Here is a 24,203-nt window from a genome sequence, read left to right on the forward strand (position 1 = left end):
AAAAAATATGAGGTCCTGACATCATGTCTTCATATAAAGGTCAGGCAGTACATTATGCGATTGAAAAGACAAGAAAAGAAACAAAATAAAATTTGAAAGACTCACACTTTATAAAGGCTTAAGTGACATACACAATCCTTGCACCCGACCCAGTATCATTGCCAAGTTTCTATAGAAAAAAATATTTCATCCACTTACTTTTTTTGCCCCCGCAGTTCATTCATGGAGCTCAACCTCATACAAATGGCATCATTTTTAAATCTTTCAATACTTTTTTCTAAGAAAAGCTTTGCTTACATAAAGGAGCAGGTGAGGAGCAGAAAGATTTACAACAGAAACGCCAGTCTGCAGAGAGCCAGACGTTAATTGAGCCATTCATTGAAAAGCTGTCAGCCAGCGAAAGCTGCCAACACAATGTAACAGAGTTCTGACAACGGAGTTCCTGAGAAGTAAATTCATTACTTCCAACAGACTTTCATTATTTGGGTTTTATTTTTTATTTTTGTCCTTCATCCTTTTTTTCGTCACTTTTCTCTCCTAGTCCTGCCCTGAAGTGATTCCTTAGTGGGGTACAGTTCCATGGGTGTTGGGGGCCATCCATGGGTATTGGGGGTTCGACTACTATCTCACCCAATTGGCCATGCTTCACATATGTACTTCAGCAGCATGCGCTGGCAGGCCATTTGACCATTGCGGGGGGCATCATAGCCGAGCCTGATCTGACCTTTCACACACCACTTCCAGTAAGGGTTGACCGATAACTATAAGTGGGAACGCTGGTAATTTCCTCCTCTCTAATCCAGGGACACTGAGACCAATCAGTACAACAACTGCCACTTAGCCCAAGACTGGGAAACGTCCTAGTCTGAATGGCTCAGCCACTCACTAACTGAACCAGCTCAGCCATCAACCAAGTCCCTCAGTTTAGTTTCATAGCAAAGATAAGAACACAATGACAACAGTGTGGATTTTTCAAAATATACTTAACCCTACTGCTATTTTTAATGCAAATGAAAAAAGGCAAACTATACTGTCCAACTATATTGTTCTTTTTAATTTATTAACCGTAAACTGTTGAGTGGATTTTTAAAATTCCTAATTGAATTAGACAACAACTGCCATGAACACGAATGCTGACTAGAATCATACAGGTCAGCCATTCCAGGACCTCAGCACATAATCTAGGCCAACACTTCAGAGCAGTACTGAGAGTGTGTTGCACTTTTGGAGGTGCCGTCTTTTGGATAAGCCCCATCTTCTCTATCAGGTGCATGTAAAAGATCCCATGGCACTATATGAAGAGCAGGGGAGTTCTCCTGGTATCCTGACCAACATTTAACCTACAGCCAACATCTTCATAAACAGATTAAGCGATCATTCATCCCGTTGCTGTTTGTGGGACCTTGTTGAGTGCAAAATGGCTGCTGTGTTTGCCGACAAAACATCAGTAGTACACTTCAGCAATAATTCAGGGTCTGTGAAGCACTTTGGGACAGCCTAAGGATGTAAAAGGCACTATATAAATGCAAGTTCTTTATTGTTTTCTTTCTACATCTTGTAAACACATTGGCTTGAACAGACAATTCATTTTTACACATATTCTGTGGAATGTCCTGTATCCAAAATGTCACTGCTTAATCTAAAGTGACCTGCAGGTCTAGGGGTATATATTAAGTTAATGCTCCTCGTGCAAAGGTTTGCTCAACAGCAGCGTTTATCGAGAATTTGGGTGCGGCGGGTTAGTACTCACAACTTGTGGCCCACGGTTTCTGTCCATTGTGGATGGAAATTTCGATGGACCCCAGATCAGGCATGTCTAAATTCCTTCAATACGTTCTGGTCACGAGTGTTGCCGGAATTTTTTTCCGATAGTGCCCCTACTGCTACAGCCCAGAAATTATACCTGGGACCTTCCTGTTTTGCAAAGCTAAGCTGCTCACTGAGGCATCAGGGGACAACAGCTGAGTCTTTTGCCCAGTGTTGTAAGTACCAAATAAACTCCCTGTTACTCTCCAGTCATTTAAAATTATATATTAGATGAATTCTAAGATCCAATTCAACGATTATGCTATAAAGCTGAAAACCAACTGTATATCTGAAAGGATTTGTAATGATGAAATTTAATTTATTTTGGCACCCACCCAGCTCATGAAGCTGATCAATGAAACAGAAAAATGACCCTGCATGAACCATTGGCTGGTTCAACCTGGGACTCCTCCTGTTTCTCTGTGTGAATGCCAAATCATAACATTATTTGAAAGGTGAGGCCTACAACACTCTGGATTTTTACAGAATTTTATTCCTCTTTGATGTAATGATTAAACGGACTAAACAGTTGAAAGGAAGGAGTATGTAGTCCATAAAAGATGGATTTTGTATTTATGCTCGGAGGAGCAATTAAACGTTACCCAATTCTGCCCAAAAGGAAAGTAACAGTTGAAGACAGGACCACGAGAGAAAACTTTAAACCTATGGTTATTTCAGCAAAACAATGCTGCTAAGTTCAGACTTCTCTCAAAATGGAACCTGCGCTCACTTGGGCTGGGAACTTGGTCCTGAGACAAGCTTCGTTTTACTTCAGGTCAACTTTGAGTCAGATAGTGGTTTATCCTTGGCTGAGAGTTGGCCGAGTTTTGGTTGATTTAAGGAAATGTATTGCCAAACAGGGTGTGGTTTATATAACTGCAAGGACTTGCTTCCAAACAACATCTTACACTTCTGTAGCACTGCTCATTTAAAAGAATATCTCAAATAACTTTACAAAGGGAAAAGATGGAAAGTAGGAAGGGCCTCAGGTGCATGATTCGAAGAAGTAAGCTTTTAGGTGGCTTTTGAAAGCAGAGAGGTTGTGAGGAAAAGTGCTTTTGGAAGAGAGCTCAGAGGACAGATGTAATGGCTGAAAGATCAGCATCTGATGGCGCAGTAGCGGAAAAGCAGTAATTGTGAATCAGAGGAACGTAGGCTGTCAGCTGCAACATGCAACTGGAAGAAATTATCCGACAAGTGAGGTGAGGCCATGAAGGAATCAAAAAATAATGATGAGAATACTGAAATCAAATCATTGGGGAACGGGGAGCCAGTGGAACTGGGTGAGGACAGAGATGGGTGTGACAATTTTTGTGCAAGAGAGCGCTTTGGACTTTGGCCGTTAAGATTTGTGACGGGTGAAGGCAGAGAGGAGAGGAAAGCATTTGAGAAGTCAATCCTCGAGTTGACGAAGGCACGGATGAGGCTTTTGGCAGCAGAGGAGATGCAGTAGGGGCAAAGGTAGGCAAAGTTCCAGAGGTCAAAAATGGCAGAACTTGAGGAAGAACGCTCAATTTCCAGCAACAAACCAGTGCAAACTACTGCACCATTCACCATCCCTTAAAAGTAACAATTTGAGGCCATTCATTAAGTATAAGGTTGCAAAACATAATGGGGTGGAATTTCCTGTTTATTTGCACCCAGAAACACGTAAAGTTGGGGCGTAAAGCAAATACCTGGTGTAAAATATCAAGAAAACTCAGGCACAAGTGTCTTAGTCACATATTTACACTACACCCAAATTTCCTCACTCTTTTACACCAGTCTACCGATCCCTGCACCTGAACGATGCACTGCAGCAACGCGCCAAGGCTTCTTCGACAGCACCTCCCAAACCCGCGACCTCTACCACCCAGAAGGACAAGAGCTGCAGGCGCATGGGAACAACACCACCTGCACGTTCCCCTCCAAGTCACACACCATCCCGACTTGGAAATATATCGCCGTTCCTTCATTGTCGCTGGGTCAAAATCCTGGAACTCCCTTCCTAACAGCACTGTGGGAGAACCGTCACCACACGGACTGCAGCGGTTCAAGAAGGCGGCTCACCACCACCTTCTCGAGGGCAATTAGGGATGGGCAATAAATGCCGGCCTTGCCAGCGACGCCCACATCCCGTGAACGAATAAAAAAAAAAGCTCATTATAATGGCTCCGTCCCAGGCCAAAGAGCAATACACGCAAATTTCCTGCCATTACCCTGGTTCAAAACAGCTGTAAAATTAAGCCCATAATTTTAAGTGTATCAGGAAACAGTCTCATTTTTCAAGTGTTTTATTGCAATTTTTTTTAATTATCACTGAGACCAGCTCTGTATCTTCTGTTTCGTTAAATGTATTTTTATGGCGCATGAGTCGCATTAAAAATTGAAAAGCTTCCACGATTGCACATTCTTAAACATGCTGTGCCTAATGTGTATGAATGACAGTCAGATGGCTTGAAACCTTAAAAAGAGGAATTTATGGTGCATGTTCAGAGCTTTCCTCGGCCCTGATTGTTTACGCCAATTTTTACATTTCAGCGGATTTTGATGAGAATGGCAGGAAATTTTGGTGTAAATAGACATCGATAAAATGGATGTAATTTCAGTTGTAACTTTCCAATTACGCCCCCACAAGAAATTCTACCCCAATAATTGAACACTGTATTGGAGAACACTGCATGCTTCACAGCATAAATACATAAAAAAACTAGAGTCACAGGCGAATGACCTTTATCGAATGACAGAATCTAGGAATTCCATTAATGCAGCAACAACCAATCTGTATCTTTCATGAGAAAGTAAGCTATGAGGAGGACACAAAGTCTGCAAAGGGATATAGACAGGTTAAGTGAGTGGGCAAGAAGTTGGCAGATGGAGTATAATGTGGGGAAATGTAAGGTTATTCACTTTGGTAGGAAGAATAGAAAAACAGAATATTGTTTAAATGGTGAGAAACTATTAAATGTTGAAATTCAGAGGGATTTTGGTGTCCTTGTACACAAAACACAGAAAGTTAACATGCAGGTACAGCAAGCAATTAGGAAGGCAAATGGTACGTTGGCCTTTCTTGCAAGGGGGTTGGAGTGCAAGAGTAAGGAAATATTGCTGCAATTTTATAGGGCTTTGGTGAGAACACACATGGAGTACCATGTACAGTTTTGGTCTCCTTCCCTAAGGAAGGATATACTTGCCTTAGAGGCGGTGCAACAAAGGTTCACTAGATTGATTCCCAGGATGAGAGGGTTGTCCTATGAGGAGAGATTGAGTAGAATGGGCCTATACTCTCTGGAGTTTAGAAGAATGAAAGGTGATCTCATTGAAACATAAAAGATTCTGAGAGGGCTTGACAGGGTAGATGCTGAGAGGCTGCTTTCCCTGTCTGGAGAGTCTAGAACTAGGTGGCATAGTCTCAGGATAAAGGGTCGGCCATTTAGGACTAAGATGAGGAGAAATTTCTTCACTCAGAGGGTTGTGAATCTTTGGAATGCTCTACCCCAAAGGGCTGTGGATGCTGAGTCTTTGAATATATTCAAGGCTGAGATCGATGGATATTTGAACACTAAGGGAGATTGGGATCGGACGGGAAAGTGGAGTTGCGGTCGAAGATCAGCCATGATCTTATTGAATGGCGGAGCAAGTTCGAGGGACCATATAGCCTACTCCTGCTCCTATTTCTTATGTTCTGCATTTTTAGGTATTTGCTGCCTTGGTCTAGAATTGTTCTAGGACTATGGAAAATATTGATGGGAGTGAGCATGGGGAGAATTGTCCTGTAGTCATTAACAGTCCATGTTGGATCAGATTTAATTAATAGAGATCTCTCTCAGATCCTGTGAGAGGGCACTTTTATATTAGTGGTGGGGGGTCTGGAACAGTGGCGTTCATGGGAACACCCCGACTTCCGAACTCCGGTCTGTACTTTTTGATGTACCAGCGTGCCACTGGCTACAGTTGGAGATTCAATGGGATATAGCCATTTGTTTTCCACACTTCCAAACTCCATTCTTGGGTTCACAAAAAGTTTACTCCAATAGCACTGGGAGTACCACAATCCTGGCACCAACAGCACACTATCAATTTAAAAGCACCTAAAATCTAACTTGACAGACAGGAAAGAAAATAGAACAAAGGCTGATGAGCACCAAAAGAAAAGTTTAGAATTGGGAAAATAATCTGATCTTGGGCATTTGAATTAATTGAAGTATAAACATCCAGGAAGTAAGTCGCCAGCCAAAAGGATTTGAATGAAATTTGTGCAATATTAGCGACAATATGAGAAGTAGTATCATTCAAATCATCGACGGATTCAGTCAATAATGGATGAATATAACTCTTCCCAAAAAAAGAGCTTGCATTTATAAAGCACCTTTCATGTCCTAAGGCCATCCCAATGCGCTTTACAACCAACAGATTATTTTTTGAAGTTTAGTTAATGTTGTTATGTAGGAAAGCACAGCAAGATCCCACAAACAGCAACTGAATGAATCACCAGTTAATCTGTTTTTGGTGGTTTGGTCAAGGGAGGAATATTGGCTGGGACATTGAGGAGAACTCTTGTTTGAATAATGCCATGGAATATTTGACATCCACTTGAGCAGGCAGGCAAGTTAACAGCAACTTTAGTTTCAATATACAACAGAGGGAGGGGAACAGTAAAGCAAAAATTTGCCATTGCCCACAGCTTTGCCAGAAATGTCATCTTGTTTGAGTCCTGAGGGTGTAACGATTAGAAAAATATTTTTTGTCTATTTTCCACAGTTTGGAATTAAAAGAAATAAATGGCTAATTTGGTTACTGAAAATGTTTTCACTTTTGGCCTGAGGGACCTTCCAACAATTCTGCCTGGGTGGCATGACTAGATCCAGCTGAATGACTAAATGGAAGCTGGGTCAAGTTCTCCTACTCCCAAGCAGTTTATTGCTGAAGGGTTCAAGAAATGCAGATGTGGCATTCTTCATTATGCAAGTTTGGGAGGGTGCTGGCAGGGTCTGAAAGCGACAGCTTCTCCGGCCCAACGGCTGTCCTGTCAGTCTCTGGATGGTTTCGTCAATTGAGAGTCAACCAACCAGACTGTAACCAGGAGCTAACTCAGCAACTTATCCACCTTCAAATATTTAGAGAGAGAAAAAAAAAGATAATTCAATGCAGGCTTCCAAAACGAGCAGACTTACAAGACTAGTGTATTACCTAGGTGAGTACACGCAAAACTGGCTAAGATAAAGACCCAGTAATATTGCCACATGTAGGAAAACTGACGGTCATTCTTTAAAGAATTACCTGTTATAACCGGTCATGCCTTGATTAATTGAATTGTCCGATTGCTTGCAATGGGTTAATTGAGATTATTTTGCTTAGAAAGTCAGTCTTCAACAGCAATACAGCATCCTTCACTCAGTGCTACAAAGCGGCATTGTATCTTCTCATGCTGCTGTTTTTTTTTTACTGCAATTGAATATTTCTGGGCAGTTCCAAAAATGTATGTTGGGCAAGAGGAAGGGAGCAGAGAAGAGGGAAAAGAACTGGAATTTGAGCTGAGCACTGCATTGATTGACAGCCTGATTCTGATCTATTACTGGACTCACAGTGCAACTTAAACCGCAGTTATACTATCCCACTGATCTCGGGCTGTTAGCTATACAGTGAGAAGCATGACAAGCTAAACTGCAGTTAAAATTTTGCACTTTTTTTGTAATTTATTTGGAATCATTGGGGGTGGTTGAATCTCTCTTATTTACTTGTAGGTGTATCAGAGAGAACATAAAAAACAAGAGCAGCAGAGAAAGGGGACGGGAAGTGCAGGAAGCACTGTACCATCATTTGAATAAGGAGGAGGGGTGGATAAAAAGTCTTACATTTAGATAGGGTATGTAAACAGGAGCTCTATTACAGAGAGAAGTTTGGCAAATAAGGAAAAATGGAAGTGAGTTTAATATGTTTTTAAGTATCCAGATTTTGGTCCTCACGATAAAAATCAACCCCTCCTTTGATGGAACGATTGGCTATTCAATAACTGTAGCTAAGGCTTCTTGCTCTGCAATGTATCATCAATTGTATTAATTTTGTTCTGAATAGTATACTTGGTATGTCTAGCTATTCAGGAAGCATGGAAGGAGTTGCACAATAAAGAATGAGTTCCACTTATATAGTGCCTTTCACAACCTCAGGACATCACAAAGCTCTTTATGGCCAATTATATATTTTTCAAATGTAGTCACTGTAGGGAACGTAGCAGTCAATTTGCTCACAGCAAGCTCTCACAAACAGCAATGAAATAAATGACCAGTTCATTGGTTTTACATGTTGGTTGAAGGATAAATGTTGGCCAGAGCATCGGGAGAACTTCCCTGCCCTTCTTTGAATTGTTACCGTGGGATCCTTTACGTCCAGCTGAGAGGGCAGATGGGGCCTCGATTTAACGTCTCATCTGAAAGACGGCATCTCCGACAGTGTACAAGTCCCTCAGTACGGCACAAAAGTATCAGCCTGGGTTATGTGTTCAAGTCACTGTGGAGTGGGGCTTGAACCCACAAACTTTTGACTCGGGGCGAGAGTGCTACCATTGAGAACCACAGCTGACACACGAGATTACTTCAGGTCTGTGTCATTTTATTTGCTGACAAAATGTCTGTTTTCAAACAGTCGGTCTATTTGCTAAATGTAGTACTGTGACACATCAACGAATGATTGCTCGGGCAAATAAAAGTAACTTTTTAAAAGATACTGACTCCTAGGTCTAATTGAGAGAGACAGACAGACAGACAGACAAAGAGAGCACGCACACAAGAGAACAAGACAGACAGATGTGCCAGTATGTTAAAGGAAAAATAATGAACTGAATAAAGTCACAATACAGACTATCCATTGGAAATTGTCATATTACGAGTGGAAAATCGAAATGTCTTTGTCCCCTGCACCACGAAGTGCAATTCATTCCCAGACTTTCCAACCATTGCCAGAGTTGTACGCATGAACTAATTTCACATTGAATGGTCTCCCAATAGCCAGGGAAAGACATCATGCTGCCTGTCAGCCCTGAAATGCCCCCTCAGTCACCCAGACGATGCTACGCCATCACAGACAAGAAAAAAGACTTCACTCTTCCAACCGTTTCAAGCACACACAGTTTTTGGGAAACTAACCTGACGTGTTGCAGCCAAAAATCAACGGCACAAGGTATGAAACAACATAAAACACCGTAATCTCACGTCAAAATCGGATTGAAGTGGAGTCTGGATTTCGCCTTTAATCTGTTTGAAGTAAAAACCAAGTCTGCATGATTATCTCAGAAGCTTGTATCGCAACTCCACATCTATCTACCTGCTTTTAACATGGAACAAATCAAAATACACAGCTAGTAACTTGATTTACATTTTGCCAATTTCCTCTGACCCAACACCACCTCGATTTTAGGGGATGCATGCATTCATTGAACACGACCAATCAGTTTAAAACTGATGGACGAGCAGTCACTTTGGCATCAAATTGGCTAGTTGGGGCATGACAGCCCAGTACACAGATCTCATCTCATTTATCTGATTCTGTTTCACACAAAGGCAGCTGACATCATTGCCTTAACAAGACAAGCATTGCCTGCATTTTTATTTCTCGATAAGCCAGGCAATTAACATTTGAAGTCGCTGAAGAAATTGCAACCTAAAGGAGCTCGGGGCTCATTTGATGAGGCACTGCCTGGAAATCTCCATTTACAAGAGATGACCCCAAATTGGTGCTTTGCAAGACAAGAGTAATTGAAGGCAGATTCAGAGATTGTTTAGCATGATGGTGGTTGTGCAATCTTTATAATTAAACAATTGGAAAGCCCCAATCCAAACTGCAGCATTGAAAATATTCAAGGGGAAATGGAATTGTGAAAATTAGAGTAATCTTCATCAGTGCCAATAGGATGGATACTCTTTAATCAGCTTTTCCTTTTTGCTGCCGAATGTTTGCGTCTTGCAAGCTATGAACTGAACGCTGCTGAACTCACATGTTAACCAACCAGCAGGGTCCCTGGTTTCGGAGAGCGATTGAGTAAGCTCAGTTTTTATCCCACTGGTGTTTTGGGAATTGCATTCCACAATTCTGTCCATGATTCCCTCCAGGATTTGAGCACATAATCCTAGCTGACACTCCAGTGCAGTACTGAGGGAATGCCGCACTGTCAGAGGTGCCACCTTTCGGATGAGACGTTAAACCAAGGCCCCGTCTGCCCTCTCAGGTGGATATAAAAGATCCTACGGCACTATTTCAAAGAAGAGCAGGGGATTTCTCCCCCGTGTCCTGGCCAATATTTATCCCTCAACCAACATCAACATCAACAACTTGCATTTATATAGCGCCTTTAACATAGTAAAACGTCCCAAGGCGCTTCACAGGAGTGTTATCAGACAAAATTTGACACCGAGTCACATAAGGAGACATTAGGACATGTGACCAAAAGCTTGGTCAAAGAGGTAGTAAGTTTTAAGGAGCATCCTAAAGGAGGAGAGGTGGAGAGGTTCAGGGTCTAGGCAGCTGAAAGCACGGCCACCAATGGTGGAGCAATTAAAAATCAGGCTTGGGCGAGAGGCAAGAATTGGAAGAGCGCGGAGATCTCGGAGGTTGAAGGGCTGGAGAAGATTACAGAGGTAGGGAGGGGCAAGGCAATGGAGGGATTTTAAACAAGGATGAGAATTTTAAAATCGAGGCGTCTCCGAACCGGGAGCCACTCAGCGAGCACAGGGGTGATGGGTGAACAGGACTTGGTGCAAGTTAGGATACGGGCAGCAGAGTTTCGGATGAGCTCAAGTTTATGGAGGGTGGAAGATGGGAGGCCGGCCAGGAGAGCATTGAAATTGTCGAGTCTAGAGGTAACAAAGGCATTGATGAGGGTTTCAGCAGGAGATGAGCTGAGCCGGGGCAGAGACGGGCAATGTTACGGAGATGGAAGTAGGCGGTCTGGGTGATGGAACGGATATGTTGTCGGAAGCTCATCAAGGTCAATTAGGATTTCAAGGTTGTGAACGGTCTGGTTCAGCCTCAAAGTGGCCAGGGAGAGGGATGGAGTCCGTGCCTAGGGAATGGAGTTTGCAGCGGGGACCATAGACAATGGTTTCGGTCTTCCCAATATTTAGTTGGAGGAAATGTTTGCTCGTCCAGTACTGGATGCCAGACAGTCAGTGTGATAAATGAGAAACAGTGGAGGGGTCCAGAGAGGTGGTGGTGAGGTAGAGCTGGGAGTCAGCAGCGTGTTTTCAGATGATGTTACCAAGGGGCAGCATGTAGGTGAGAAATAGGAGGGAGCCAATAAGACAGATTATCTGGTCATAATCTCATTGCTGTTTGTTGGAGCTTGCTGTGCGCAAATTGGCTGTTGCGTTTCCCACAACAGTGACTACGCTTCATAAGTACTTAATTGGCTGTAAAGCGCTTTGGAACGTACTAGGGTTGTGAAAGGTGCTATATAAATGCAAGTTCTTCCTTCCTTTCTTCTTTTGTTTTGATTTCAGAACTTCCTTCATTCAATCTGTGAACTGCTTCACTCATCTTGCTGACCTTCCCCTGAGAAGACCCAAGATGTGAAACCCTGCAGGGTTTCTACATTCTCTGAGCCCACTTGGTGGTTCAATATTAATACTGCAGTGGAGTCAGGTATTCACAAGCCAACACGGCCATGAAAATCAGCTGAATGTAAATGCCCTTCAAGGAATACGCCAAACCTCAACCTTGTATTCGCTCCCGTGCAATCTTTTTATAGCTCCTCAGTCATGGCAAAACAAAATGTGGTAAACATTTTGGCACTGATTGCTTTGCAAGAGATGTAATTGTATCCAGTGTAGACACCACTGACAGGAAAGCACTTTACTTCCTGGGTAAGCATTTCCATACTTAGCTCTATTGCCACTGTCTGAAGGTTTCTGGCCCTGTGTTGTGGTACCTGGATTATAGCTTTCATATATGTCTCGTGATGATGAATGTGTTCTAAAATATCTGCATAAAATAATTAGCCCATCTGACAGGAGACAGTAAAAATGAGATGTGACCTATATTTGTAAAGCAGCATTCAATCTCGGGTTGTCAGCAACATTTCTCACTATATAATTATGATGCCACCAGTCATCACAGGAGGTGTCAGCCGTGGCTCAGTGGCAGCAGTCTCGCCTCCGAGTCAAAAGGGTGTGGGTCCAAGTCCCACTCCAGCGACTTGAGCACAAAATCAATGTTGACACTCCGGTGCAGTACTAAGAGAGTGCTGCACAGTCGGAGGTGCCGTCTTTCAGATGAGACGTTAAAGATGTGTGGACTAAAAGATCCCAAGGCACTATTTCGCAGAAGAGCAGCAGAGTTCTCCCTGGTGTGCTGGCCAATATTTATCCCGAAACCAACATCACTAAAATAGATCACATTGCTGTCTGTGGGACCTTGCTGTGCGCAGATTGGCTGCGTTTTCTACATTACAACAGTACTTCATTGGCTGTAAAGCATTTTGGGACGTCCTCAGCACAGCAAGCTCCCACAAACAGCAATGTAATAATGAGCACATTATATGGGAAGGAAAGTAATTAGAATTGAGGAGGAAAAAAAATATTTGAAACAAAGACTGATGGTGCTACTGAAACCCCAGGCTCACCACCTAGACTGCAACTATCTCTGAAACCCTACTGTTACACTATAACTAGTACCATGGGCTCTGTACCCAACTGCAGTTTCTGCCTCCCAATCAGGAGATTGATCAGATATCATTAAAGGGCACTGCACATGTACAACTATATTTCTTGGCTGCAAGACCCTTCTTAATGGTGGGGGAAGGTGGGAAAGGTAAGTTTTAGCTAGCATTGGTGGTCCGAATGGGCACGATGAGTCATCAAGCCAGCCTGCGACTTGAAAAGGCGATAGCCTCTTCCCTCCAGCAGCACCATTTCTACTGCCAATGAGGCGCTGTTGCCTCCACCGGTGCTGGCTCAACCCACATCTTAGAGAGTCTTAACACCTCTGGAATCAGCAGCATCACCTTGTTTACCACAAGAGCTTCCATTGAAGCGGTAACTCCTGGCGGTTGTGGAATGTCTGACATGCCATATACTTCACCTGGTTTCCACTGATGACAGTGGGGAGACAAGCAGCAAACAGAACAAATGAACATAGCCCATTGCCTGCCTTCGGAGAAAGAAAATCTCTACAAACGAGAGGGATTTAAGATCTTCTTGCAAAGGCAGTGCCACCACTGGATGTAGTCCTCACCACAGTGCTCGCTGACCTACATTGGTGCCCAATTCACCAACGTCTCAATTTAAAAATTCTCATCCTCATGTTCAGATCTCTCCATGGCCTCGCCCTTCCCCATCACTGTAACCTCCTCCAGCTCCACAACTCTGAAAACTCTGTTTTCCTCCAACTCTGGCCTTTTGTGCATCTCCACTTCCTTTGCTCCACCATTGGCGGTCGTGCCTTCAGCTGTCTAAGCCCCAAACTCTGGAATTCCCTCCCCAAACCTCTCCACCTCTCTCTCTCTCCTCCTTTAAGACGCTGCTTAAAACCCACCTCTTTGACCAAGCTTTTGGTCACCTGTCCTAATATCTCCTCCTTTGGCTCGGTGTCAATTTTTGTCTGATTGTGTGCTTGTGAAGTACCTTGGGATGTTTTACTGTGTTAAAGGTGCTATAAATGCACGTTGTTGTTGTTGTTGTTGTTGTTGTGAATAGCAGCAATTGACTCCTTAATTTAAAAGCAGTTTAATTTCTCCCTTCCAAAATTCTTTTGCTGAATAACCTAAAAATGTTCTGATTACAAAACCCTGTATATTTTTGACCTCAACAGGCATGGATTTGCTCAGAGTTGATTTCGCTTGATCTTTTGAGGGTACAAAATGAAACCCCCAAAATCTGAAAGGTCAGTCAGTCAGCCGGGCCGTTCTAAAACAAACACTTTTGTCACTTCCATGAAAAGTGTCGTAGCTGGTTATATTAAGCGAAGTATCACATGCTGAAGTCTGTTCACAACTATCAGGTCACGACCCTCATAAAAGATGCTGTGAGCTATTGAGAGTTCTCCTGTTAATTGATTCACTGTTAGTTCTGGCTAAATTACCCATTTAACCCCATGTCCCCTTAGAATCAAAAGAAAATCACTGAACCAAGCACAATCATTTCACCTTCTCTCCATTTGCAAGACCATTCCTCTTTAATTAACTTATGACAAACACCTCCAGTCCCCCTCCTACAGCTTCCCAACTCCTTTCACTTGCCCAAGTAATTAATTAACTAGTGCTGGCATTCTAATTACTAAATGATTTTGTGTACGCAAAAAAATCCAATGATTCAAGCAAACACAATGCATTAAGTTTGATTCACTGCTACTGGTATATTATATACAAACTTTCAGTCACCTGGTTAAAAAAATCCTGATAAAGCCTGACCCCTCCCCATTCAGAAAATATTAGCCAGCTTACAGAAAGCCAGAGTTAGAGGAGACTGCACATGGAACTTCTTTGCAGCAGACTTAATGGATGTCAATCCATGTGTGTTTGGACTCAACATAGGCAGTCTGGCAGGTCAAATGAGATTAAAACATTTGCTCTGATTCTTGCTTTTTTATTTGGATAGTGCATCCAAATAGCCTAACTGAGAGAACCAAGAATAGGTAAAAGCACCAAACCCAGAAACCTATCATTGTACAATAAATGCCTCATCACGTCCCACAGAAAAATGGGACAGGCGAGATGGGGACAGAAGCCGTCTGCTAAATTTACAGGCTGAAGAAAGTGTGGAAAAGTACAACTTAATCATCAGATATTGTTCAAATGTAGAAACACAAAAGAAAGTTCTGTCCTCCTGTTTTACTCGTGACATGGCACACTCCTTGAAGTTGAACTGTTGTATTTCTGAAGCCCAGTTGCTTAAAAATGCAATGAAATCCATCACGCTTTTATCATGTGGAGACTGCTAATTGTTTCAAAGCAGAGCAACTGAATTCACCACGAGTCACATCATTAAAAAGTTTTGCCAGGCTACCAAACTTCATTTGTTGGTAGCCCATCAAAAATATTTCTCCTCCTGACATGAGGAAATGTTTTCTTGAAGTGTAAATTATCCTGAGTTTCTCGATGGCCCAGTGAGCTTATCCAACGAATAGCAGAGATGCACAGATCAGGACAGTCTCAGGCTCATCTCCCGGCCCACACCACATTAGTTGATTTCATCCGGAGATGTGGTCAGGGTGCGATTATTGGCCTCAGTGCCACTGGATTTGGAAGGGGAAGTGCAACCAGAGTTCCTACTCCTGAATGTAATCCAGTGACCCTTGTGGCAAAGTGCAAGTTTGTGGGCAATGGTGAGAGGACAGGATGGGGCTCAGTTGTGATGCTTCGCTAGTCAACCAGTCTGAATGTGAATAATGGTGACTCCAGTGTCTATGCATCTGTATTCCACCAAGGGGTGAATGCTTTCAGGAAAGGAACAAATTGGTGAGAGAATAATAGAGGATTGATTTTAAACCCAACTATAATGGTCTTAATTGTATTTTTGCCCAATATGATCACAGATTGATAAATTTAGGGACGTGACTCATGTACCATATGGACAAAACAGATAGCAGGAATTTTTTTCTTAATTTGCACTCTTTGCTGTATCAGGATTTAAAAAAAAAAATCATACTGCAATCAGAAGGTAGCTGCCAGTGAATTAATATCATTAGTTAATTAGGGCCTTGGACAAATGAAGGATGTTGAGAAGCAGAGGTCAGAGATGGTAAGGGTATTGATTAACATGGACTCAAAGGACAGTCCCTGTGCCACGGACAGATAGCAGCAAATCTGTACCTGTCACAGCACATTTTTTTCATCTGTTCCAGATGTTGCGCTCACGCTCCACTTAACCTTCAAAATGTGCAGAGAGATCTTTTCATCAGGTTGATATTATCTGATTAAAAGCAAGTCCTTTCAAAGCAGTGAGGGAATTCGTTGCAGTTAAAAAGCAGAGAGAATACAATCGATGAATGCTGTAAGATTATTTCTAGTAACTCATCTGGAACGTTTAATTTTCCTGGGATAATGTCCTGCATCACAATGCAAAGAGCAATGGTGCCTCATCTCCAACACTGACTTGAGAGTCTTTCAATCACTATCACAATAACGATGTGTATTTACATAGAGCTTTTAACTTTAAGTCCCAAAGCGTTTCACAGATGTATGTGGACACAAAGCAGTAGAAGAGCTAGGGAAGGTGACCAGGGACAAGGTTAAAGAGACAGAAGTGGTTTTTGAAGGTGTAGAGAGATGTAGTGAAGTGGAGAGGTTTAGGGAGGGAGTTTCAGAGTATAAGGCCCAGATATTTTAAGGCTCTGTCACCAATGGTGGAATAGAGTGAGGGGGACTACAAAGAAGGCCAATGTCAGAAAAGCAGAGGGCACACATGACACGTAGGGCTGGATGAGTTTGCAGAGATAGGGTGAGGCGATCCGCGGAGAGATATGTAAATAACAGATTTTAGAATTCAACGCTTGGGGGACTGGGGACCAAATGAGGCTGGCGAGAGGAGAAGCAATAGGAGTGTTGAACTTAATACGGGTAAGCACATGTCCTGCAGAGTTAGTCGAGATGAAGTTTATGTATGGTGGAGGATAAATTAATTGTTAAGGAATGGGAATCACAAGCTGTTTTACAGCCCTAGTGTGTAACCTGTATTCTGATAGAACAGTGATCGAAAGAGGAAAACCTAAAACTAACCCAACTGAAATTAAGAAGTGTGAAACAGGGGATAGCTACTTTCACCAGTGTTGTTTTACATCATTCTCAATTCCCTATTGTGTACTCTGAGAAGGATATTTGGGATTTGGGTAACAAAGTTAAGATTACTGCCCTTGTTTTTACTGATGATATTACTCTGGTGAATGATTCATTTTCAGGTACGGCTAAGTTAAGGATAGTGCTTTTTTACAATAAAAGTGATCTGGTAATCAGCAGCAAGATGAGCATGGGATTTTATTTGATACACAAGAACAAGACTATTTTGAACTATAACTCCAAAGCAAGCTGGTCCCCAGGTTATAGAATCCTCAGAAAGATAGTGCCTTACTTAAGGACTATATTTGATCAAAAGATGGGATTAAAGGTAGCCCAATGGAATGGGAAATTGGATACATGGATCAATAATTTCAAAGGGGCATCTCTAAAATCATCACTGAAGGAGGGATGACTCAAAATTTCCATGACCCTGAGGCTTTATAATCATTTATCTCACAGACTGCCCCAATAACATTAGATCAGAAGATTGAAATGACTGTTAAATCATTTCTTCACCTACCACAACATCATGCACCGTGCATCACATGCAAAAATGAAAGGTAAGAATTTGCATTTAGAGAGCACATTTTGTGACCTCAGGACATACCAAAATGTTTCACAATCAATGAATGATTTCTTGAACTGCAGTCATTGTTATGTAATGTAAGCAAACGCAGCAGCCAATTTGACACAGCAAAGTCCCCTAAGCAGCAATGAAATGAATGACCGATTGATTTGTGTTGGTGCTGTTGATTGAGTGATGTTGGCCAGGACACAGGGAAAACGCCCTGCTCTTTTACATCCACCCAAACAGACAAATGGGCCTTGGTCTCATTCGATAAACAGCACCTCCGCCAATGCACTGAAGTAGCAGCCTGGATTACGTACTCAAGTCTCTGGAGTGGGATTTGAACTCTCAACCTTCTGACTTAGAATGATACCAGTGGGCCATGGCTGGCACTCTAATAACTTGCATTGGTGGCGTAGCCCTATGTCAGGGATAACTTGAAAGTGAATCTAACCTAGGACTTTCCTGGTCTATACGGCTAAGCTGCTCACCAATTAAACTCACCGGGTCACCCGAGGAGCTGGAAGTTATATTTTCTAAACAAATATCTTGAAGCAAAATCCTTCCCGAGTTAATATCCAGGTAAGGAGCCCGGAATCAGAGATTACATTTTTTTTAAAGCTCAAATCGTCACAGTACATTGTTTGCCAATAGATTTCTGTGTCTCAGCTGTGAGCAAACAAAAGATCCCACACACTCCCTTTTACAGAGCATCGAATTCCCTGGATGCATTCATAATGTGCATGAATGCTTCACAAAGGGGGAAATTGGGCACAGCTTGCCCACAGACACATTTGCATTATGTGAATGCTAAACATGTCCCAAAGCAACCCTGCACTACAACTGCACCTGACTGTAATCGGAAGATCTCACTCAGACTATTTTGTTTCTCAGTTATTCCATCACTCTACGTTTTGTGCTTTGAGACTCTTTCTCAGTGGTTGAGGTGGGATTTCCTAAGAGACAGTACTGAGCAGGATTTTTTGGTAAAAAGTGAGATGGCCATTGCCATGTTGCACATCACCATCCATCACTGCACCTGAATTTTTGTTCACTTGTAAGGTCCACAACCAATAACAGGTGAACAAACAGTTGGGTTTTTAACTTTAAGTCCTAAGGCATTTCACAGATGCATATGGTCACAGAGCAGTAGAAGAACAGGGGAAGGTGACCAGAGACAAGGTCAAAGAGAATCTCTCTTCTGCTTCCTATGTATGTGACATAAATTCTAGGAGGCATCAGCTGTGGCTCAGTGGGTAGCACTCTCACCTCGGAGTCAGAAGGTTGTGGATTCAAGTCCCACTCCAGAGACACGAACACAAAATCTTGGTTGACAGTCCAGCGCAGTACTGAGGGAGTGCTGCACTGTCGGAGGTACCTTCTTTCGGATGAGACGTTAAACAGAGGCCCTGTTTTCCCTCTCAGGTGCACGTAAAAGATCCCACGGCACTATTTTGAAGAAAAGCAGGGGAGTTCTCCTTTTATCCCTCAACCAACACCACTAAAACAGATTATCTGGTCACTTATCTCATTGCTGTTTGTGGGACCTTGCTGTGTGCAAATTGACTGCCGCGTTTCCAACATTACAACAGTGACCACACTTCAAAGGTACTTCATTGACTGTAAAGTGCTTAGGGACACCCTGAGGTCATGAAAGGTGCTATATAAATGCAAGTCTTTCTTTCTTTTAGTTGGATTCGGAAGCTTCCTTTCCCAAATGATAACGTGCCTCTTGTTAAAAGCACTGTTTTATTAGAATGGTGGCTTTTGTGGATAGGAGTAGGTGGGGCAGGATGATTCATACTGTGGATGGCAGGAGATTAGTCAGTCTAGCAGCGTTTGTGGGCATGAGGAGACCCAGCAGGCATTTGTGGTTGCAAGGAGATTAACCAGGCTGGCGTTGAGGAGATCACAGTGTCTGTAGGCTGAACAGCATTGTGGTATTTGTGGCAAGGAGGGAAAGGGCAGGCTAACGACGCCAGTGGGGGGAAAAGGCGACCACATGCATCAAGGCATGTTGGACTTGTGGCATGTAGTTGGTGTTGCCAGCACAAATTATCTTTCTGTAGAAAGCACTTTAGGCATGTTTCCCTCTATACTTGCTTTCTGAAGAGACAGAGCTGAGTAAAAAGGGGAGTGAGACCAGTCAGAAAGCAAAAGCAGACTTTGCTTCTGCCTTTCCTTAGTCTTGCTAAACTTTTGCAAAAATGAATCTCAGAATGTTATTAAGGACTGGTAACACCATATTGTGAATACATATCATAAAGCAAAATTACAAGAGACTGAATCACACACTACAAATTGTATTGATGGCTACGATTCTCACATTTTTATTAAAGAAGTCCACTTCACTGAATTGTTACAGTATCTGGAGATAAAAGAGAATACTGTGGCTTTTCCTTAACTGGCCAAAATTTTGACTGTCTTGATCAGGTAGCATTGTGTGATAGTGTCCCCGCCAGGCATGTTTCTACTGTAGCCCACTGATACATGAAGACCTGCTGCCACTTAAACGCAAGATCAAAAGTGAATGGATTTATTTGGAGGTGAAGTCCAATAGAACAAGGTTTGCTGTTAAAATGGGCTCCCCATCTTTCCTTTTGAGATGTGGACGAGCGCGGCCTTCTCACGCCTGCTCAGCATCCACGATCTGCGGCCAAAATAGACTCACTGTCGACCGAGATCTCTACTCGTTGGCTTTCCACCACCTCACTGCCGCAACTCCTCTACTACCAGCCAGGACCCAAACCCCAAGCACTGGTGGGAGTGCAGAGACGAGCTAAAAGGTTGATCCTAGAGTCAGAGGTCAGAGTTATGATGAAAGACTGGAGAGACTTGGGCATTTCAGCTTGGTAAGGAGATGTCTCGGAGGTGATCTTATTGAGGTATAGAAGATTGTAAGGTATGGAAAATGTAAATCCAGAATATTACCCCAAATTAACCTGAGTGTGTAGAACATGGGATCATGATTAAACTAATAAAAGGCAAATTTAGCACTGATGTCAGGAAGTTCTTCTTTATACAAAGAGTGATCGACAAATGGAATAAACTTTCAGGTAGGATAATGAAGGTGAAAACCCTGGAATCTCGCAAGAACAAATTGAATGCAACAATGGTACCCCTAGATGAATGACCTAAGATGGGCTGAGTGGCCTCTATCATCCGTAATGATCTTGTGATCTTGAAGCATGTACCTCTTTCTGTTACAGTTTTGTAAAAATATCTTTTGTTTTCTTAGCAATAAAAACAAATGGAACATGTTAAATCAACATAGACTGGGCCAGGCAGCTGGAGAGTTGAACTCTCTGCACCAGATATAACAGTGTAATATATGTATATATAAATAAAATGGGAGGGAGTCCGATCAAAGAGGTAGGTTTCAAGGAGCCTTGAAGGTGAGAATAACCAAGGATAGCTTCCCATATTAGTCCTGTTGTGGGTGGTTCTTAGGTCAATATTTACATCTGCTTCAGCTAGTCCAATTATTTCAATCCAAGAAATTTTCTTTTACAAGAAGTTTGTATTTCACAGCAGTTTGCCACTGGCTGAAACAGTTCTTCTTTTGAAATCAGTCAATGCGTGTAGGTGTGGTAGCTGGCTAAGTATGAATATGTAAAACTGAGCTGAGATAGAGCACTACATATCTTAGTACAGGGACACCATGCATTTCAATCTTTAAACGGCAGATGTTCTTGTGTCAATCTTTGTTCAAAAGTTGCTTTTGTTGTTTTTATTTTGCTGAAGCTCCTTTTCCAGGTTGATCAGTTATTGGTTTGGATGTCAAGCTCAGCTTGATCTCACACACACACACACACACACACACACACACTCTTTAGAGTGGATCTCAAGTCTGAACCACCATAATATTTTCTCTACAATCAATTCATAAAGAGCATGTGTTTTTTTTAAGTAGACAATCTGCCAAGCTGAGAACAAAAATATAGAGAAACAGTTAAAGACTCAGAGACCTAGAGACTAAATATGGGTGGTGGGAAGCCGAAGAGAGACATCAAGGATGAGGGCCAACTGCAGGGGACCCCAAAAGACACCCAACACAGGATGCCAAGGAAGTGCAGTGAGGCATCAGACAAGTTCAGGCTGCAGTAGAATATCATAGCAAGACAATTACAAGCTGCAGAGAAACTGGAGAGAAACACTGGGAAACAAGGCTGAGGGAGACTTTGCAGACAACCAAGTGCAGCTGGGAGAATGCGAAGAAAGGCAACAAAAGGATTGGCATAAGTTGTAAGGGACCTAGGGAGAAACGCAGATAAGCAGTGATTGCCGAGGGAACCAGACTGGACGAGGGATGACACAGATGAGCGAGAGCGAAAAACCGAGAAAAAGAGCATCGGCACGCAAGCGTGCGAGTGAGAAGAGAAAGTGAAAGAGAGAATGAGAGAGAGAGAAAGAAAGAGAAAGAGAACAAGCTAAAGCAAAACTGAAAGAAGAGTGACAATGCCGAAGAATTACAATGTTATAATGAGATGCATGTTATACTCATAGTGCACAACTCCATAATGAAAAAGTTAATGACTAAGGTGTGACAGCCTTTCAGTAGAGATACCAACATAATAGAGCCTATCACCTTGTAAAATACAAATCCCCATTTGAAATGAATTACTTGAAATTCAGGTGCAGTTTGGTCCAATTGAACTCACCCAGATGGGGCTGACCTGTTACCATGTGCACCCCTAGTTTTACTGAGGTCAACTTGCTCACAAACATCTCATTCCCAGAATGTCACAAATGCCAACTGTCATGGTTTGTATAAGAGTAAGAGGATAGCATAGGCAAAGCACAGGCGCAATTGCCCAGGAGCATTTCTCCTCAATGACTAGGTTCTGTTGATGGAGGTGACCTTCCCTTTCACCTGCTCTCTACCAGAAATAGCTCGTCACTGAGCAGCCTGTTTCCAGCAGAGGGATCAAAGAACTGGATGCATTCATGTGTTACAGAAGCACGAAGAAAGGAATCTGGAAAAACATAATTAACGTGTTTTATGAATCAATGGCTTCATCTTTGGCTCTCTACAAAGTCCATTTCTTATTAGGTACATGACTTTGAATGCTAAAAATGACTCTCAGTGGTTTTGGTGCCAATGTGGACATTTTGTAAGGTAGGTCGGCTGAACGTACCATAAATAATGGTGTGAACCACAGGCTGGTTATCTACAGGTGAAAAGGTTTATCACCGTCTTACATGAATACATCTCAATAAGACCAGCATGGCAGTATTTACAGGCACTGAATGAAAGCCTCTGTGACTCACATACCTGCCCATCCACAATGCAAAGGATTGATTACTTTCTGTTCATTCATTCTCACACACCTGCCCTTTTTGTTTCTCCCTCCAAATTTCTTCCTTCCCCATCTTCCGCCCCCCCACCCACCCCCCCCTTGATGGTATTGTATCCCTGACTGCTGTGGACATCATGACACTGGTAAAGTTGCAGCAAAGAGATTCTGCAGGAGATGAATTTGTTTATGCCAGAGGAGGGAAGACTGACAGGGGATCTTATAAGACCCTCTGTCCATCCAGCCTGCCCTAAACAATTGCGATGCCTTGTGCATCACAATATATCCACTTCAAACCTGAAAGCCATGTGATCTCCTGGGAGAGGCAAAAAAGGATAAAACACAGGCCAATTTGAGAAATATAATTTCAGAAATTTCTCTCCCACCCCCTTAGGCAATGGCTCTGGCCCTGATTAATGTCATGCAGTACCTATCTTTTGTATGTGGCAATCTCGAGGTATTCAAGATCCTTAAGGACATCAGCAAGTTGAACTCTTGAGAAACTGTTTACTATGGCCCTGAGAATGGAAACGAAGGAACATGGATGAAGCTGAGCAGAGGAAAGCTGAACTGGTAGATCAGATATAACTATTTCACAGAGGGTGGCAAATGTTTGGACTGGAGCCAGCGAGATGAAAAGAAATTGCTTTTTCTATTCCTGCACGTGGCCTGTGTTGCTTTGGTTCCATGGTCAGCATGCACCTTCTGGTGCCTTGTGGCCATTATTCACGTGTACGCCTTAGTAGCGAGAATGGCAACAGACTATGTGACCATGGGGTTATCATCGCAGTTCAGGTTAATTTGTCTTCACTCCAGCTTGCACATCCAGATGGCATTTAGGAGTGGGAACGATGGCTGATTTTCCCTTCCCTAACCCAGGAGACCTGTGGCCAGTTATAGTGCCCCCAACTGAGATCAGCTAATACAACAACCTTTCTGGTCACAGATGCATGCAATGTTCACAGGAAGCGTTTAGAGGCAGCAGAAATTAATTGTCTGCAACAGATGGAAAAGTAAAATTGGGCAGGGTATAATTCGCTGTGGATTCGCTATGAGCACCTTTCGCACGACAGACGAAGACTGATTTCACCCCCAGTGACTTCACAATATGTACTTGGCGAAGAGGGGAATGGAGTGGGGGGGGGAGGGTCAAGGTGAGGTGAAGAGCCAAGGCCAATGTTACAAGATACCAAGGCTGTAAAGAGTAGCAGAGAAAATAAGATAAATCTGGAAGCAGTAACTTTTCTGATGAAAAAAATTCACAACGTAAAATGTGAAGTAATACATTTTGGAAGTAAAAATAGGGAAAAGCAATGAACCTTAAATGGTAAGATTTTTAAATAGATTAGAGGAGCTGAGGACCTAGTAGTGCAGATACACTTCTCATTAAAGGTTGTCATAAATGGTCAAACAGAATCTTTGGTTTTGTATTTAGAGGCACGAAACAACAGCACACAGATAATGCTGAACATTTACAAGACTAAGTTAGTGCAGTTTTCGGCACCTCATTATGGGAGGGATATAACAATGGAAATGGCGCAGTATAGATTCACTAAGATGTTACCAGTAATGAGGGGTCACAGCTTTAAACAGTCTTGAAAATTAGGCCATTTCTCACAACAGCTGAGAAGATTAAGGGGTGAATGGAATGTAAATTCTGGTAGATTGTTTTCATGGTTTTGTGAGATGGTTTTAAAAAAAAGGGGAGGCTACAAAAAACTCTCACACAAAGGAGGGTTAGAATGTGGAATTCTCTGCCACAAACCATTGCTGAAGTAGAGTCCACAATCCA

The 24,203-nt window shown here is 42.6% G+C and overlaps 1 protein-coding gene across 1 annotated transcript in view; it reads right to left on the reverse strand.

The window, feature by feature from the left end:
- The window catches only part of pdzrn4 (PDZ domain containing ring finger 4), a 425,267-nt gene that overhangs the window by 320,974 nt on the left and 80,090 nt on the right, over positions 1-24,203 (reverse strand). The window lies entirely within an intron of this gene.

Source organism: Heptranchias perlo, chromosome 18 (genome assembly GCF_035084215.1).
Source record: "Heptranchias perlo isolate sHepPer1 chromosome 18, sHepPer1.hap1, whole genome shotgun sequence".
Taxonomy (NCBI): Eukaryota; Metazoa; Chordata; class Chondrichthyes; order Hexanchiformes; family Hexanchidae; genus Heptranchias; species Heptranchias perlo.